The sequence below is a fragment of the Canis lupus genome, chromosome 1, assembly GCF_011100685.1.
Source record: "Canis lupus familiaris isolate Mischka breed German Shepherd chromosome 1, alternate assembly UU_Cfam_GSD_1.0, whole genome shotgun sequence".
NCBI lineage: Eukaryota > Metazoa > Chordata > Mammalia > Carnivora > Canidae > Canis > Canis lupus.
In genome coordinates, this window is record NC_049222.1 from 12,864,976 (window position 1) to 12,882,444 (window position 17,469).

Here is a 17,469-nt window from a genome sequence, read left to right on the forward strand (position 1 = left end):
GAAGGCAGGGGTACTGGTAGGAAGGGATGGGTCTGCGAGCCGTGGAGTGGATAGCAATAGGTAGACATGAGGCTCAGTACTTTGAAGCCCAGCATTCCCCTGATCCTTGCTACCAGCTGAGCCAGTCCATGTACCCCTCTCTGAAGAAGCAAACTTTATTATTTAAGTCACCCAGTCTGGGGTACTTTCTTATGACAGCCCTGGCTAACTAGTTACAACAGCTTTGAGTACAATAATAAATTCTAGCAATGTGAAACTGAAACGTTTTTATAGGAGTATTATCTCTGAATCTGCTCTACAAGCACGAAAGTTGAATTGATTCCTTCCGTTATTGCTTCCAGTGTGCTAAGAAGTCTCGTAGGGGCTAGAAAGAGCAAAGAGCAACATCCAAAGCAGTCCCCTAACCTACTCTCAGGGACTGTCTCACCCCAGCAGCACTAACACAAATGGCTTTCCTTCCTCCGGAGATTTCAGAATGTGCAAAGTTCCACCAGGGCCACAAATCAGACATCTTAGAGGCTCCTCCTCTGGCCTCTGTTGTTTTCCTTTTTTAAGTTGTTGCCTTGGGAATTGAGGGAGTATTTACTCTGAAAGTTTAACTCTACATTTACTGCTTAAAAATCAAAACAAAACAAAAAACTGTTGGGTAGACCAGAAAGTTTTTGCAAAAATGTCACATTTAGCCCCCCTAGTGTCAAGAAAAGAGTGATGTATCAAAAAAAAAAAAAAAATCACTGTTTAAAACAGTACATCGTTACAAAGATTCTTGATAATTTCATGGCACAGTAATAACACACTAAAAATTTAATCACTATTCAGGAAATATAAAAATTAAGCGGTATTCAATTACTTCATTCCTAATGTCATAAAGTAAATGTACTTATAATGAAAGGAACATTGGATAATAAGTTAGGAAACCATGACTTTTGTCTCAATTCTGCAATTTTCCTTGAAACTTAGGCCAGTGGCTTGACCTTTTTCATTCTCAGGAGCCTCTTTTGCGTAAAGGATAAATTGTAAATAGTCATGAGGTTCCCTTACTGCTTTAAAAGGTTTATATTGCCATGCTTATTCTTGTAATTAGTAACATTATTGAATACTGGCTAGTTTATTTATAGAAAGATTTTCCCCTCCCCTTTATCACACAGAGAAGGCAGGACTTACTCTGGCAAATCATTCCTTAAATAACACACCCTTCTGATCAGAATGAAAGCTCCAGAGTGGAAAAAATTTTATACCTGAGGAGTGGCCTATACTTCCAGTGTCCTTTGCAGGACAGTGGCAGTCATTGCTTGTGTCTACTAAGTCTTTATCATTCATTCACTAATTCAGGCACACGCTGTATTTATTTAGTCATCCAACAGACATTTATTGAACACCTACTGTCTACTGACTCAAACAATCAGTGACCTCGGTGGAGACTAAAGGACTTCAAGATATTCCTTACCATAGAGATAAACAGAATAGTCAAGGAGAAAGGAATAGAGGAAGGATCAGCTGAGTACAGGAGCCAGAATAACTGGTGGAGAGTTTCATGTTTCAGCATAAAACAATGTATCAATAACCAGTATGGATGAGTCAGTGCCTTAAATACATTATACCTGAAGGTTGGTTGTTGAGAACTAGTCCTGGGCACTGAGATTAGATTGCATATCTAACAGAGATTCACCACCTCTAGATATGTGGGAAGAAGATATGTAGAAACTGGCAACTGAATAAAAGAGATGTCTTCAGGGACAGGACAGTGGCCAGGGCCTGACCTCTCAATCATTTTAACATCTTGAATAAGAGGGCTGGGTGACAGAGATAATTTAAGAAAGAAAGTAACAATACTAGCCCTGGGCAAAGAGTTATAGAGCAAGAGGAAAGACTCATTCTTCCCAGTTGATTAGAACTTTGAGAAAAAAGTAGCATTTTCCCGGAGCTTGACCTGAATAGGTTTTGACAAGTGCAGACAGAGGGAAGTGGTTGACCCTGTCAAGGTAAGTGTGTGCTGTGGAGGGGGCAGATATGGCAGCCCAGAGTGAGGTTACTGGAGAGTTAACAGATTTATTTACTGGAGGGGCAGGAGTGATATTAGATTCGGCTAGAAGCACGGGCTTGAAGAAGGCATTGGAGAAATGAATTAGATAGTATATTTTTATGTAGGCCAATGGGAAAGATTTTAAATGATGATAGTATTTTATAGTATAAAATACTGAAAAATAATCAAATAGGTTAAGGACTGAGAACGAGCCACACGATTGCATTTCAAGAAGCCTGGCTCTTGAGATAAAGCTGTGAATTTTCATGCATTGGAAAATGACAAGAACTTAACCATGTTATGTAAGGCAACACTTCTACTACAGTTTCCATGATATTTACAGAGGATACTATTGTTGAATTACAAGTTTTACCTCAACTTTTGTGCATAATGATGTTTTTAATTTTTATCCTCCTTGATTGGCTTTTATCCTGGCCCTATGCCTAATCAACTATTGCTTGGGACCATGCCCTTGCCTACCTCCAGTATCGCCTTAGCTTTGCCTATGTCCCTACTTCACACACATCCTATGTTCCATTAATTAAAAGTTAGCTGTTATTCCCCAGACATACTTCTCTTCCTCCTATCTTCATGCTCCCTCTACCTGGAATACACTTCCCAAATTCTAAGTCTTCTATTAAGCTGAGCATCACCTACCTTGAATAATTTTCTAAATCCATATGCCTGAAATACCTAATAAATAAATATATTTCCTTAACACTTTTTAATACCAGGTGTTATCATTAGTTCCATGATTTAAGTTTATCATCTATTGTATTTTCAAACACTAGGGCTTAAAGCTACCTAATTAATATAGAATAGTATAATAGTTATCTAATGGGATTAGAGTTTAGCTGTATCAGCCAACATTTATTACTGACTCAGTAGATTACATTACTCATACTACTACTATAAAAGAGTATCTCCCTCCCTACAAAGAGTCAAAATGTGCTGAGCTGCTCCTTGTGACAAGTGATTTTATAGAATTAGTCACAGTCATTTAGCGTGTGTTTATGCATTACCTTTAAGAGATGAGAAGCAGTTTTATTTATCTTTTGAAAGCTAACTAAAAATCCATTGTGGGAGTCAGCTCAGAGAATTGTAGTACCTATTCTGTGTTCTCCACAGAGAAAAGGCACCTGTTGCCAAAGTGCTAATAATGTGTGCAAATTTGTGCACAGCGTCGCTTGTTAATGCTACTTTCAAAATAGACTTTTCTTTTTATGGGAGACAAGTAATCAGCATATCAGCACCCCAACTCTGGAATTATTAGAATAACTTTGAGTCAACACAGGAAATACGGGGAAATATTTGCAGCAGTGCTCCAAAAATACAACTCAATATGCAAATGTAAGTTGTTTTCCTTTTTTAATAATATACTTATTAGATTTCCTCTTGGACTAGTATTTGAAAGTAATAAAAGACAATAATAAATTCCACAGAAATTTTAACCAACCTCACAACTTTCCTCCTCTATAAGGTGTATATGCAAACAGGGAGAGAGAGATATTTTATTAATGAAAAATATAGGATGAATTCATGAGCAAAAGAAAAGCAAATTTTCATTTCTTATCTTTGCTTACTTTCCCTTAGGCTTATTATTCACAAAGATCCCACAACTTACCTCAAGCTCTAGATTCCTAAACTCCAGGCAGGCATCAGAAGATACTGACATAGTCCCCAGTATTAGATAACAAGAGGCAATATTAAAATAAACATTTAAAAAAATCTACTCTAGCCTTCAAAAGGATCTTGCTCTGATCCAGATTCTTCAACTAAGTAGCCGTGTGCCCTCAAACAAGTTATTTCTCTCTCAGATCCCATGTCAGGACTTAAAACTACAATATTTCTGTATTTTCTTTTGATCCCCAAACCCTGCCTATTCTCAAATTCATGGGCATCCTTAAGTCTCATAAAATTTACACCTTTTCTTAACAGACAATTTCTTAAATGTGAAATCATGTGAAACAAATCTACCTGAGAGATTGTCCTCCAGAACCCTCTTTCTAATCTTGTATTCCCATCCTCCCAAATCTCCCATGATTTCATACATACCGTTCTACTCTTCGGTTGCAAGGAATTTAAAGATTTTTGATCCCTTTATTCTTTTTCTACCAACTCCTACTGGCCTCTCTTCCCTCCCAGTACCACCTAGAAAACAGGAGCAACCATCAACCCTACTTCTTTCCCCTCTGGTTTCTCAATTACCTTGTTTTACTGCACTTTCCTACTAAAACTCTAATTCAGGAATCAATGTCAGTGCCTGCCTTATCATTTGCAGTTGTGGTGACCAAGGATTATTGGGGGATATTACACAACCATGCAAGTTGTTTCCCCAAGAAGTTTGTGTCTTCGTTCTGATGACTTGTAAACACTCTCATTCTCTTCCATCCCCTTCTTTGAATATTCCAAGCTTTCACAGATGTCTTTCTTTCTTTTTTTTTAAAGATTTGTTTATTTATTTATTCATGATAGACAGAGAGAGAGAGAGAAATGGCAGAGACACAGGCAGAGGGAAAATCAGGCTCCATGCCAGAAGCTCTATGCGGGACTCGATCCCGGGACTCCAGGATTGTGCCCTGCGCCAAAGGCAGGCGCTAAACCACTGAGCCACCCAGGGATCCCCCACAGATGTCTTTCTTAATACTCAAACCCCTTGCCTACAATTACCAACAGAAAACTTACCTCATTCATTAAATTTAAAAAAAGAGAGAGAGAGACTACCTGTGTCAATTAACATTGACTAGTCCCCTTCCTACAAGCCAATCTACATCCACATCTGAGACCATCACAGTCCTCTGGCCTCTCTTGGTCCCTCCCATTCAGGTCTTTATCCCACCCTTGAATATTGTGTCCAGAGTGTTTCCCCTTCCATCAATCGCTCTCTCTCTCTTGTATCTTCAACATTCTCCTTTCTGCTTCTCCTTTTAGCTTCTAAATATTCCTAAGCCTCCCCTAGCATCTCCCAGCCAGCTACTGCTTCATGTACGGCCCATTTTAATCAGCAATTAATGAAAGCTTTGTTGCCACACTGTCCACAGTTTCACAGCACATTCAGTGCTCCAGGGCCCTGCATGCCACCTGTTTCTCTCTCCAATGCACTGAAACTGCATTAGTGGTCTCCTAATTTTAAGTCCAGTGAAAATTGTCATTTCTGAGTTTACTGAGCTTCTCTGCTGCTTTTGGGAACTCTACTTACTCTGTCATTCTTCACTTTCTAATCTTCTGGTTTACCTTATACCACAGTATGCACTGTGCTTTTTGGGGAAGTGGTGTCTCTGACACTTTCTTCTCTCTATAGAACTATCCTATCTACAAGTGTTCCAAGTTCTTGTTCTCAGTGTTATTCTTTGTGCCTTGATTATCTTGACTTTATATATTATCTTGGTTTATCTCATTTATTTCTAACGATTAAACACTTCAGACATTGAAAACTCCCAAATGTATTTTTCCATCCTGTACTTCTCTACCAAGCCGTATACTGAGATCAATATCCAGAATATATTCTTCTAGATATCTCACATAGGCATCAACATTCATCAGGTGGAATGTTAATTTCTCATCTTCTTTCTACTGATTTCCTCTAATATTTCTTTATCACACCATCTTTTGTATTTTCTCACTTTTAAAAATATAATCAAAATTATTTTCCCTAATTTTGCCTCTTAAATATTTTCTATATGTCCGCCCCTTCCCATTCCAAATAAATGTTTTTTTTAATTTTTTATTTATTTATGATAGTCACAGAGAGAGAGAGAGAGGCAGAGACACAGGCAGAGGGAGAAGCAGGCTCCATGCACCGGGAGCCCGACATGGGATTCGATCCCGGGTCTCCAGGATCGCGCCCTGGGCCAAAGGCAGGCGCCAAACCGCTGCGCCACCCAGGGATCCCCAAATAAATGTTTGACATAGAGTACCACTGTCTATCATTTGGCTATTGTGCATTTCTAATTGTTTTTCCAATCTCTGGCTTTGTCCCCCTCAAATGTATCCTGCAGTTATTTAGTTGCCAGAGGAAATTAAAACCTAAATGTATGTAAATACTTATCCCTGTTATTATGACAATCTGTATGTATTTGCCTTATAGCTAGAAAGTGTACTCATCAAGGTAAGAAATCAGACTTTATTTATGTTTGCATTATTAGCAGAGCATCAGGTGCCAAATAGAAAAAAAAAAAAAAAACAATAGGAAGATGTTGAACAACACAGAAAGCAATGTGATTTTTCTTAAAAGAGTATTTAATTTATCCATCGGAGGGGAAAAATTATAAGTTCCATGAATTCAATTTATTGTATCCATCCAATAAATGTCTGTTGAGTACATATTCTATAGTAGACTCTGGTTATTCATTGGTGAAGAACATAATCTATGTTTTTGAAGTTTAAGTTCTTGATGGAGGATATGAATAAAAAGCAGGCATCATGGAGAAAATATAAGCAATGGGTTATAAGAACTCTTGTAGAAGGTGGCTGCCATTCTAAATATTGTAGACAGGGTATCTTGCTTTGATGTCTGACAAAAAAATTTTTAAATGAGATGAGGAAACAGACAACTTAGGCAAATATTTGAGAGCATGTTATAAGGGAGGGAGTAAGAAGTACCATGACCTGAGGATGTCATTTTCCAGTGAGATTGAGGAAAATTAAGGAGACCATTGTGGTTGGAGCAGATTTAGTGAGGGACAGGAGATATGTGGCTAAAGCAAATGGCCTCATAATCAATGGTACAGACTTTTAGGACCATAGAGGGATTGCATCTTGAAATTGACAGTGGGGACAAAGAGAACACTTACCCAGATTCAGGCACGCTGGGATGAGGGCTGAGGGAGTCAGAACATCTTCCACCTGAGTACCTACAGAGGAAGCCACATCCTTAAGGGAGATTTAAGTTTCATTGAGAGTGGGTGTAGGGTAATTTTTAGAGAAGAGAGCAGGGAGTTTTATTTATGATGGACCATAAATTCCAGAAAGCTCACTAGAGAGGTTTTAGGTTTAGGGAAGATGGAAGAAAGAGACATAATAAAGGATATGCAAAGATATATAGTGATTAAAATGTGTGCAGTGAGGGAAAACCTGGAAGCCTGGGACTCCCTGTGGTGATTGATACAAACAGGTAATGGGCTTAATGAGATTAGTTCTGGCTGGTTTCAGAGTAGGCAGGTGTAGGGAGGCTGTGTGATGGGGGAATGGGTTTGGGGATAAAGTTTTGGAAGCTCAAATGGGAAGGTTTTATCCTGAATATGTGCTCTTATTATCCCTCCAGATTTCTATCGATTTGTTGTTGACAATTTCGGTATGAAAAAAAATCTGTTTTGTTCAAATGTAAAGAGAAATGAAATATCCTTGCGTTTAGAATAAAAATTTTGTAACATAAATTTATATTTAAAATACCTCATGGTTTATTTAGAAGTCTGAAAAACACTTTAACTAAATTCATGTTGTACCTGTTTTAAGCGCTGAATTATTTCAGTTGTATTTCAGCTCTCTAAAATATATATATTTTCCCTTGCCTGCTAGAATTTCCACTCTTGAGTTCATTGTCTCAATTTAAGTCACATTCTCAGAAAAGAGATGACCTCTATCATTTACACAGGTGGAAGTCATTTTTCCAAGTCCTCCAAAAGATGTCAAGATGATTAGATGTGCAAGAGATTATTGGGAGAAATGCCTGTGAGGGGAAATGAGAAGGGGGCCAGAGGAGGATGGGAAGCCATCAGCCTAGTGCAGATCTCAGCCCTGTGATAGGGAGAGATAGAAAGAAAGTCTTAGATTACAGAGCAGCTTAAAGACATTTTCCAGAGACTGATGAGAATCCTCAAGCCAAAGTCTCCAGCCAGAGGAGCACTGTGTCTCATAGGAAAGAATCTGCCTTGATATCCTTGCTGCATTGAGTCATTGGCTGGGAGCAGCCAACAGGAGTATCACCTTGGTGCAGATGCAGCAAAGGATTCAGAGCACCCCAGTGTGGCCTTTAGTCAATCGTGGTTACTGCAGTAGGAAATCTGAGAGGCACATTCTCTCATCTGCTACAGTAAATTAGCAGGCATTTTCAAATTAAGTTCAGTAAAGTATCATGTACGAAGGGCATGAGATAATGCTCCAAAGACAAGTATTGATGTAGAAGAGGGTATCCAGAATGCAGGAAGAATCCTTTGGGCAAAGAATGGTGTTATGATTGAATTTGTGTCCCTTCCATATTCATTTGGTGAACCCACATTACTACAGGAGGTGATGGTATATGGAGATAGGGCCTTGAAAGAGGTGATTAAGTTAAAATGAGGCCTCTAGGGTGAGCTGTAATCCAATCTGACTGGTGTCCTTGTAAGGAGGAGAAATGTGGACACACCAGGGATATGTGTGCACAAAGGAAAAACCATGTGAGGACAGAGCGAGAAGGTGACCATCTGTAAGTCAAGCAGAGACGCCTCGGGAGAACCCAGACCTGCCAACACTTTGGTCTCAGAGTTTTAGACTCTAAAGTTAGGAGAAAATAAATGTCTTTTGTTTAAGTACCCAGTCTGTGGTGTTTTGCTACTGCAACCCCACCAAATGAATACAGATGTTTCAACACCTAGAGCTTTGAACGATGGAATGCCTACCCTACAGAATAACATGCCATTGTCACTGGAGCTGCTGGAATTTTCTTTCATTCATCAGGGAAAGTTTCTGAGGAAGTACTATTTGAGCAAACTCAAAGTCGAGGCTCTACGCATGCAAAGGTCTAAAGTCACAGTTACTCTAGGCAGAGAGAAACACAAGAGCAGAGGCTCTGAGTAAGGAAGAAAGACTGGGTGAGCACCTGTCAGTGGCAGGAGGAATTCCTATAGTATGTTAGCTACTTCCAGGGGCTCTGGGTCACAGGTACAGGAGTCGCCATTAACAGTAAGGCCCACTAGTGCCACAGAAGGCATCATCTACTTAGACACTTCCAGGGTGGTCCATGCAGGAGTTGGAAAACGGCTGCTCATTGTGTGTGGCTAGATAATCTTTAGAGACCTTTCTTAATTGTATTGCGGAGAGTTTTGTTAACATGCAATTTAATGAGATTACAACAGATTGGCAATGTATGTAATCCTCTTCTTTAAAAAATAAACAATGTGGGAAAATGTAATTTGTGTCTTACCTGGCAGCTATAAAGAGCGTTGTTTGTAACACATTCTAAAAAAAAGGATCTGATTCTTTCCAACTTTGTTCAAGAAGTAATGCCCTTAATCTTCCAAACTTATTAAAACTAGTATAAATACAAGATAATACGCTTGAAAGGGTTCTTATACCTAATTTAGTAAAAGCAGAAAAAGATTTAGTTTTTCTTATTTATGATGCATACTCTGTACAAGTCCAATTAAAGACAAAGTTTGTTCTTCATATAACAAGCTGAGAGTTATCAAAATTAACACCTGAGGCCGTCGTGAAGTAGAAATAGATGTAGGTCAGAAATAGCCAAAGTAATAGCTACACATTTAGAGACTAACAAATTGAGGATATGTATATAAAGTGAATCATGTAATTTCACATTTTGAAAAGAATAAGCTCAGACCTACATTTGGATTAATATTTCACAGCCCATTGATCTACAATCTATGTGGTACCAGGAAAGACACCTGATTGTCAGTGTCGGTTATATTGGTCAATTCCACTTTTAAGCCATACCCAGGTAGCAGTATAATAATTTACTTGAACATACAGATTATATCTCAATAAGTAATGGACTAATCACATGTGTTACAGTGTGGTTTTACTTTGAGGATAAAGAGGCAAATAATATTACTGAAAATTGGAAATGGGACACATTCCAATTGGTGGAAAGAATAAAAAGAATTACACTGAAATGTTTACCAATAATGCTCTGCCTTTGTACGGGACTTTGACAATCCATTTCTGTTGTCCTACTGGTATTCAAGGAAAAGTGGAATTCAAGGAAAAATGTTCTTTAGAAATAGTAAAAAACAGACCATGGTTTATCTTAACTTAAAGATTACATTGTTTATGCTTACTTCCCCTGAGCTGTCTGCAGCAGAAATTTAATTAATCTAAACACAATTCCAAGCTTGAGTATTTATGCAATTTCCCTGAAAGTGGCATCAATGAGAGGGTTAAGAATTTGAATTTGAATTTCAGCACCACCCTTTATTATCTTTGTAACCATGAAACACTTACCCACTTTGCATCTCTCAGTTTTCATATCTATAAAATTTGAGTAATAATAGTAACTTATCAAGGGGCTCTTATGAGGATTAAAGGTATTAATTCACGTAAAGCACTTAAAGCAGGCATGCCGGAGATAAGTGTTTGATACATATTAGCTTTCCTATTGCCTGAACTACAGAAAACATCCAAAGCAAAAGGATGCGATGGCTGGTATGCTTGGATGTTTGGTTTACAGCACAGCCCAGCCCAGGGACACATTCTCTAGTTTCTGGAGCTAGCTCAGAATCTAATTCTGATCAAAAAATGTCACAAAACTTGCAGAGGCTCAGAGCTTCCTGAGATCTGCAGACAGATGGGCAGGTGAGTTCTGTTGAGCCTTCTCCCTCTCTTGACATAAACCTTGACCAAGGGGTCTCTTTGCTGTTTAACACCTTTTGATCCCACACTATAAAACAATGAAGCTACTAACATTCCATTTCTGTGAACAGTTTTCACTGCTTAAAAGCCTCCAAGTACCCTCCACTGGAAGACAATGACCAAACTCCTTAGCGAGGCCTATCATACTTATCCAACATGGTCTGCCTTGCATTCACCTTTCCCCAGAATCATTACCTGCCATGGTATCTTCTTCCCATAAGTCTCTGTTATAACATGACTGACAAAAAAAATCACATGAACGTGCTTGAAAATGGACTTTTCTCCAGCCAAGACTCAATGGCTCTAGCCTTTACTCATACTGTAACTACAACCCCTGTGAAAGACTTTGAGACAGAACCAACCAATTCAACTACTCCCAAATTCCTGATGTGTTGTTGTTTTAGGCAATGTGGCACTTCGTTACATGGCATTTTTTTTTTTTTTTGGCTACATTGTTAACATGATAACAGATAACTGGTACGCTAATAAAAAAAGAGAAGAAGCCACAGGTGAGAAGCTTGGAAGTTGTCACTCCATCCTAACAAGTAAAACATGAACAGACTGAAAAATCAACAACTCTTCTTTTTTTTTTTTTTTAATTTTTATTTATTTATGATAGTCACAGAGAGAGAGAGAGGCAGAAACACAGGCAGAGGGAGAAGCAGGCTCCATGCACCGGGAGCCTGACGTGGGATTCGATCCCGGGTCTCCAGGATCGCGCCCTGGGTCAAAGGCAGGCGCTAAACCGCTGCGCCACCCAGGGATCCCAATAACTCTTCTTAATGCATAAGAGAGTGGCGAACACAGGGCAAACTGCTGCCCCAGGATTGGATAGGCTGAAGCTTGAGTTAGGAAGGTGGAAGAAGAGTCGAGGTTAGAGGACAAGGTGCAGCGTCCACTACTCTACCGCCTTCAGGACGGGCAGGCAAGGTGAACGAGCAGGAGAAGCAGTTGGAGATCCTAGTGTGTACTTCAGCAAAGCTAAGAGGGTGACAATGAGAGGCTTAAGGTCCAGGTGCTTGTGACAAAGCCTGATTGGGATCCCAAAGGTTGGAATCCCTGGAGGAGTGAAGAGAGTGGAGCGGAGGACATTGTGGTGATCAACAGTGGAACAGACAAAACCCCTGGCAACCAAGAAGTTAATGTTTTGGCTAAGGTATGAGCCCTAGCAACTAACCCTTCAGAAGATATAATGGATTGGGGATCCCTGGGTGGCGCAGCGGTTTGGCGCCTGCCTTTGGCCCAGGGCGTGATCCTGGAGACCCGGAATTGAGTCCCGCTCGGGCTCCCGGTGCATGGAGCCTGCTTCTCCCTCTGCCTGTGTCTCTGCCTCTCTCTCATCTCTGTGTGTGTGTGATCATAAATTAAAAAAAAATTAAAAAAAAAGAAGATATAGTGGATTAGGTGCATAGGAAAAGCAGCTGCTGTCATGCCCAGGTAGGATGATATGTTGCCTAGGACTCCAGATTACCCTTGAAATACAGTGCTTGGGTAGCTGCAATAACAGAATGTCCTCTGTGGTCTCAGCAATAGTCAAAGCAACTGTCAAAGGAGTCTGGGGCCATCCACTGGAGTTTCCAACTGGTGACAGATTGGCAGATTGATTATATTGGCTCCTTCCCTTCAAATAAGGGCTCTAAGTATGCCTTGGTTTATATGGACATTGTTTCAGGTCTCACCCAGGCTTTCCCCTGTAAAGGTGAAAACCAGGCTGCCACCATTAGGGGATTAGGAAAACTGAATACCATAAATGGATACCCATGTTGAACATGTTTGGAGGTCATATTTCACAGGCCATGATGTACAAGACTGGGAAAAGAACATGCCATTGAATAGAGATTCCATCTCCCCTATAACCCATAAGCAGAAAGGTTTCCTTTCCTGTAGAAAGGAAAAATGAAGTATTAAAGCAGTAAATTAAATTACTAACAGCTAAAGCCATCTCTTGGCCAAGTTGACTAAAGCACTGTCCCAGGCTTTGATACATTTGAATGATCAGCCAGGAGAGCCTGCTGCCCCATATGCCAGATTAGGAGCGCCTGCCAAGTTCCCCAACACCTCAAAGGTGTGGAAGTCACAGAAGATGAAGTTGGCCAGACTCTTACTATAAATCAATGTGCTATGCTGCAGAGAACACCAGGCCCCTCAGGCCTAGGAAAGGTGTCATCTACTGGAGTTCACAATGGAATATCCCTCCATGATGGGCGAGTTACTTTGAACTCCTGGGTGAGGGAGAACTACCCAGTCTCCACTAGGATCCCAAAGTCCTGCTGCAAGCTGGACCTATGGAAACACACTGTACCTGGAATAGAACACACAGCATTGCAAGAGGGGAGAATGCAGTGGTCCCGATCTGACGTATCCCATCCCCATCATATCTCCTCCTGCGTGAGGGGAGCTCTGCCTCCCCGCCACTAACGTGTATGAATGGACAACCAGATGAAGTTTCTAACACAGCAACCACATCTAAGGATCAGGCCACAGACACAATTCTTATAGAAGGGGAAGGCCTTCCCATACAAGTTCCTACTAAATATCTTTCTTTTCAACTTTGGACTTTTGCTCCTTCTGTGGTGTCTGGTCCTGGGTGGGCACCTGATGAAAATGCCTTTCTATAGTGGACCCCCTTGTGGGCCTGGTGGACTGTTGAATGTGTTGGCAGCTTCTCTAGCTTTGTCCCTTTGCCATGATGGGTATCACCGCTTCAGGCAGGGGACTGGAAACAAGCTAGAACTAGTACTCCATTTTTTTTTTTTTTTTTTTTAATGATAGGCACACAGTGAGAGAGAGAGGCAGAGACACAGGCAGAGGGAGAAGCAAGCTCCATGCACCGGGAGCCCGACGTGGGATTCGATCCCGGGTCTCCAGGATCACGCCCTGGGCCAAAGGCAGGCGCTAAACCGCTGCGCCACCCAGGGATCCCTAGAACTCCTACTCCTATTGCATCTGCTATTACCAGTGCTGATCCAGAAGACTGCCTGGTGACACACATTATCTATAACACCAGGCTTGGGTATTCTTTTTCTGTCAGACAACACAGGCAGCCCATCCAACTGCTGATCAGGGAGGCCCTAAAACTACCACCAATGGAACCATGGGTGGCCACACTCAGACTTGGGATAAGTTCACGTGGCTCACCCCAGCGTATGGCCATCTGACCACCAGGGCTCCCATCTGCTGGGAACAGAAAAATCACTTTAAACAGAATCAACCCAGTTGTATCAGGAATATGAGATAGAGATCACTGGAACCATGCAGTCATTCTGTCACATTCAAGGACAGCAGATGGTCTGGCAATGACTCACTACTCGTCCTCAGGTATTCCTTGGGTTGCCCTGAATGGGACCCAGTGGCCATGTGGCACAATCTTTGACCTTGGGCTTCCACTTCTGTGGTTGGGCCGCTGCACCCCAGTTTCTCCCTGGACACAGAGGAGAGTCCACCCCTCAGTAACAAATCTTCCCAGCCTCTCCTCAAGAGAGAGGGCATATTCTATTTCTACTCATATGATCATTCAGCTGCCATTGTTGCCCTCCTCATTGGTTTGAGGATTGTGATAGCACATTTAGAAGCCCTACAAAATTCACTAACAAGCCTTAAATGATAGCTTGGCAATGCCTGTCCTTACCGAACACTGAAAGGTCTCTAATTGGTAAAAGCTGTCCTCCAAAACAGAATGGCCTTGGCCATTATTATTGTGCAAGAAGGTAGCTGTGTCATTAATGAAACAGACCATTGTGTGTTCATACCTGATGACTCTGCTAATGTATCCTTTTTCTATTAAATCACAGGAGGACGCAAATAAACTCTCTGTGTAACTCAACTCCCAGCGTGGAGGACTCAGTAAATCAGTGAGCTCCTGGTGGAAAAAAATTACATATTTTGGGAATCATTATCTCAATCTGCATTTTCTCTTGGGTGAACCTGTGTTGTTGTGGTATCTGCCTCCACTACAGCCAAGGGAGCCACCTCCAAGTGAAGTCCCTTGCTGACGCTGCTGGGCACATTGCAGAAGATTGTAAGAGGCAGTCTTGAGGGTTGGAGTGTCTGGGAAGGTCATTGAGAGGACGTGGCCTCGGGTCAACCCACCAGTTGGCCCTGGGCTCCTGCACCTTCTCAGTCTTTGGAACAAGCACGCTGCCTCCCATTTCCACAGCCAGCTGTCTTCAATGGTACAGCCTTGAGCAAGCAAGTGTTTTTGAGCAGCATACGTGGTGGAACCCCACTCAGGCCTCTTTAGAAACGTTTAGGATTCTGGCGAGTAGGTGCAGAGATCTATAGATCTTGCGAGCACCAAGGCAATCCTCCTAAGTAAGTGCCCTTGCTCATTAAACCTGTGCCTAGGGCTCTGGAATGGCTGTCTCTCTCTTCATCTGCCTGCCCTCTATTTAGGAGGCCAGTTCCAGATCTTACCGAAAGAACCCCCCAGTTTGTGAACCAGCATTTCTGGCCAGTGGACCTGCTTTGCCTGAAATGTTAAAAGAAGTTCTTTAGAGAGAAGAAAAATAATACAGGTCTGAAACTTGGGGGCTACACAATGAAAGGAAGAGCATCAAAGAGGAAATAAGTGAAGGTAAAATAAAGACATTTATTTCTCTTATTTTTTTATATCGCTGTGCTATACATTAGATTCTTAGAACTTGTATCTCTATAACTGAAAATTCGTGCCTGTTTGTAGATCTACTCACACAGAAGTAAAAATGAATGACAATAATACAGGGACAGGAGGGAAGAATCAGGATTATTTTGTTACCGTAAGAAATGTATTTACTTATTTATTTAAACAAATGCTTATTTCTTATCCTAGAGAAGGGAGTGGGGAATCTTAAAATTGGCTCAAGATTTTTTTTTTAAAGAGATGTTAAGGGGTGCTGGGGTGGCTTAGTTGGTTAAGTATCTGCCTTCAGCTCAGGTCATGATCTCAGGGTCCTGGGATCCAGCCCCGTGTAGTTATCAGGCTTCCTCTGCTTTTCTCTCTGCCCCTCCCCACTGCTTGTTCTCTGTATCTCTCTGTCTCTGTCTCTGTTTCTGTCTCTTTCTCTCTCTCTCAAATAAATAAAATCTTTGAGAGGAAAAAAAGTATCAAAATATAAATGAACAGAAAAAATAGTGGTTTTTTTAAGTTGACAAATCAGGTAAAAGAGAAAATATCTTTTAATTTTCTTGTGAGAACGAAAGCTTAACAATCAATATGTTCCTAGTTTCAAAAGAATCTACATATGTCAAAAGTAAGAAGGACATATGGACATGGAAAGCTGAAGGTTAACGCTGACATATCTGGGAACCAGAATGGGAACACAGAGAAGGGGACACGATCTAGTCAATTAGTATTGTCGGTGGCCACTGCTGTGATATAAGTGTGTGATGTGGCCTTTTGCAAACAATGTGACATTTCTGCAGATAAAATAAATATGGGCAATTGCATATGTATATAAGTCCTATGAGATGTGTTCTAAGAAATGATCCGTGTTAGAAGTAAAAGAAGCCTTTAAACTGGTAAGTGCAATATATGTCCTTGGCTTTTCTAAAAGAACCAAATATTATATTATTTGAATATTATCCAGTGATGTTTTCTGGAGTTTTTAAGTGTTGGGCTATTCACTAAAAGCTAGAGTTCTTTGTAAATACTTTAACGAGGAATCTCAAATAGAAGATGCGAATGTTGTGTGATACTCTGATCTGAACACAGAGACGGATATAAAATCTAACTTTGCAAAAGTAATATTGATTTTACTAGTAAAACCAAATTAGAACAAGCACACAAGTATTTTCATTCTTAAAAAGGGAAGTGAGCTTATATGGTTCCAAAAGTACCCTAATGACAATTAGAAGATACATTTGTGTGGGAAAGGGAGACAGAACATAAAGACTCCTAACTCTGGGAAACGAACTAGGGGTGGTGGAAGGGGAGGAGGCCGGGGGGTGGGGGTGAATGTGTGACAGGCACTGAGGGGGGCACTTGACGGGATGAGCACTGGGTGTTATTCTGTATGTTGGCAAATTGAACATCAATAAAAAATAAATTTATTATAAAAAATAAATAAAATGATGCAAATATTTAAAAAAAGGAAGATACATTTGGACTCACCTTAACAATTCAACCAACAAAATCCAAAATGAAAGAAAATTTTCTTCTTCTGTAATAATTTGTCATGAAACAAAGATCAACTATCAGATAAGGCAATTATAATATTTTTGTATGCTTTTAAAACTTCAAATTAAGTGCAGTAACTTTTTTTTAAGATTTTTAATTTATTTATTCATGAGAGACACATAGAGAGAGGCAGAGACACAGGCAGAGGGAGAAGCAGCTCCTCGCAGGGAGCCCAATGCAGGACTCAATCCCAGGACCCCGGAATCATGCCCTGAGCTAAAGGCAGATGCTCAACCGATGAGCCACCCTGGTGTCCCAAGTGCAGTAGCTTTTAATTATTAAATGTGTTTAATTTCTAAATGTGTTGTACTTTCTTGAAATTACTAGATTAATATATTTAGCATTTATTTTATGTGTATATATCATGTAAAAGTTATGTTACATTTTATTTTTGATGGTTAGTTTTATGTGTTGGCTACTGTACCCTTATTTAATCAACGCTAATCTCCGTGTTGCTATAAAGGTATTTATAGATGTTGTTAAAATCTACAATAATTTGACCTCAAGTAAAGAAGGTTGCTCTCAATGATACAGGTAGACCTCATCCAATCAGTAGAATGCTTTAAGGGCAAAAATTGAAATTTCCTGAAAAAAAAAAAAAGAAATTCTGCCTCAAGACTAAGACCTCAGACTGTCCAGCCTATAGGCCTGCCCTACAGATTTCAGACTTGCCAGCCCTAACAATTACAAGTTGATTCCTTAAAATAAATTTCTAAACACACACACA

The 17,469-nt window shown here is 40.4% G+C and overlaps 1 long non-coding RNA gene across 3 annotated transcripts in view; it reads left to right on the forward strand.

Moving 5' to 3' along the window:
* LOC111093764 overlaps positions 1-17,469 on the forward strand; it is a 65,396-nt gene that overhangs the window by 26,147 nt on the left and 21,780 nt on the right. For 2 of the 3 annotated variants that reach the window (XR_005353362.1, XR_005353366.1), the window contains exon 5: positions 14,380-15,161. This is a non-coding gene — a long non-coding RNA (uncharacterized LOC111093764). The remainder of the gene's footprint in view (positions 1-14,379; positions 15,162-17,469) is intronic. The other variant, XR_005353364.1, reaches the window with a different exon arrangement.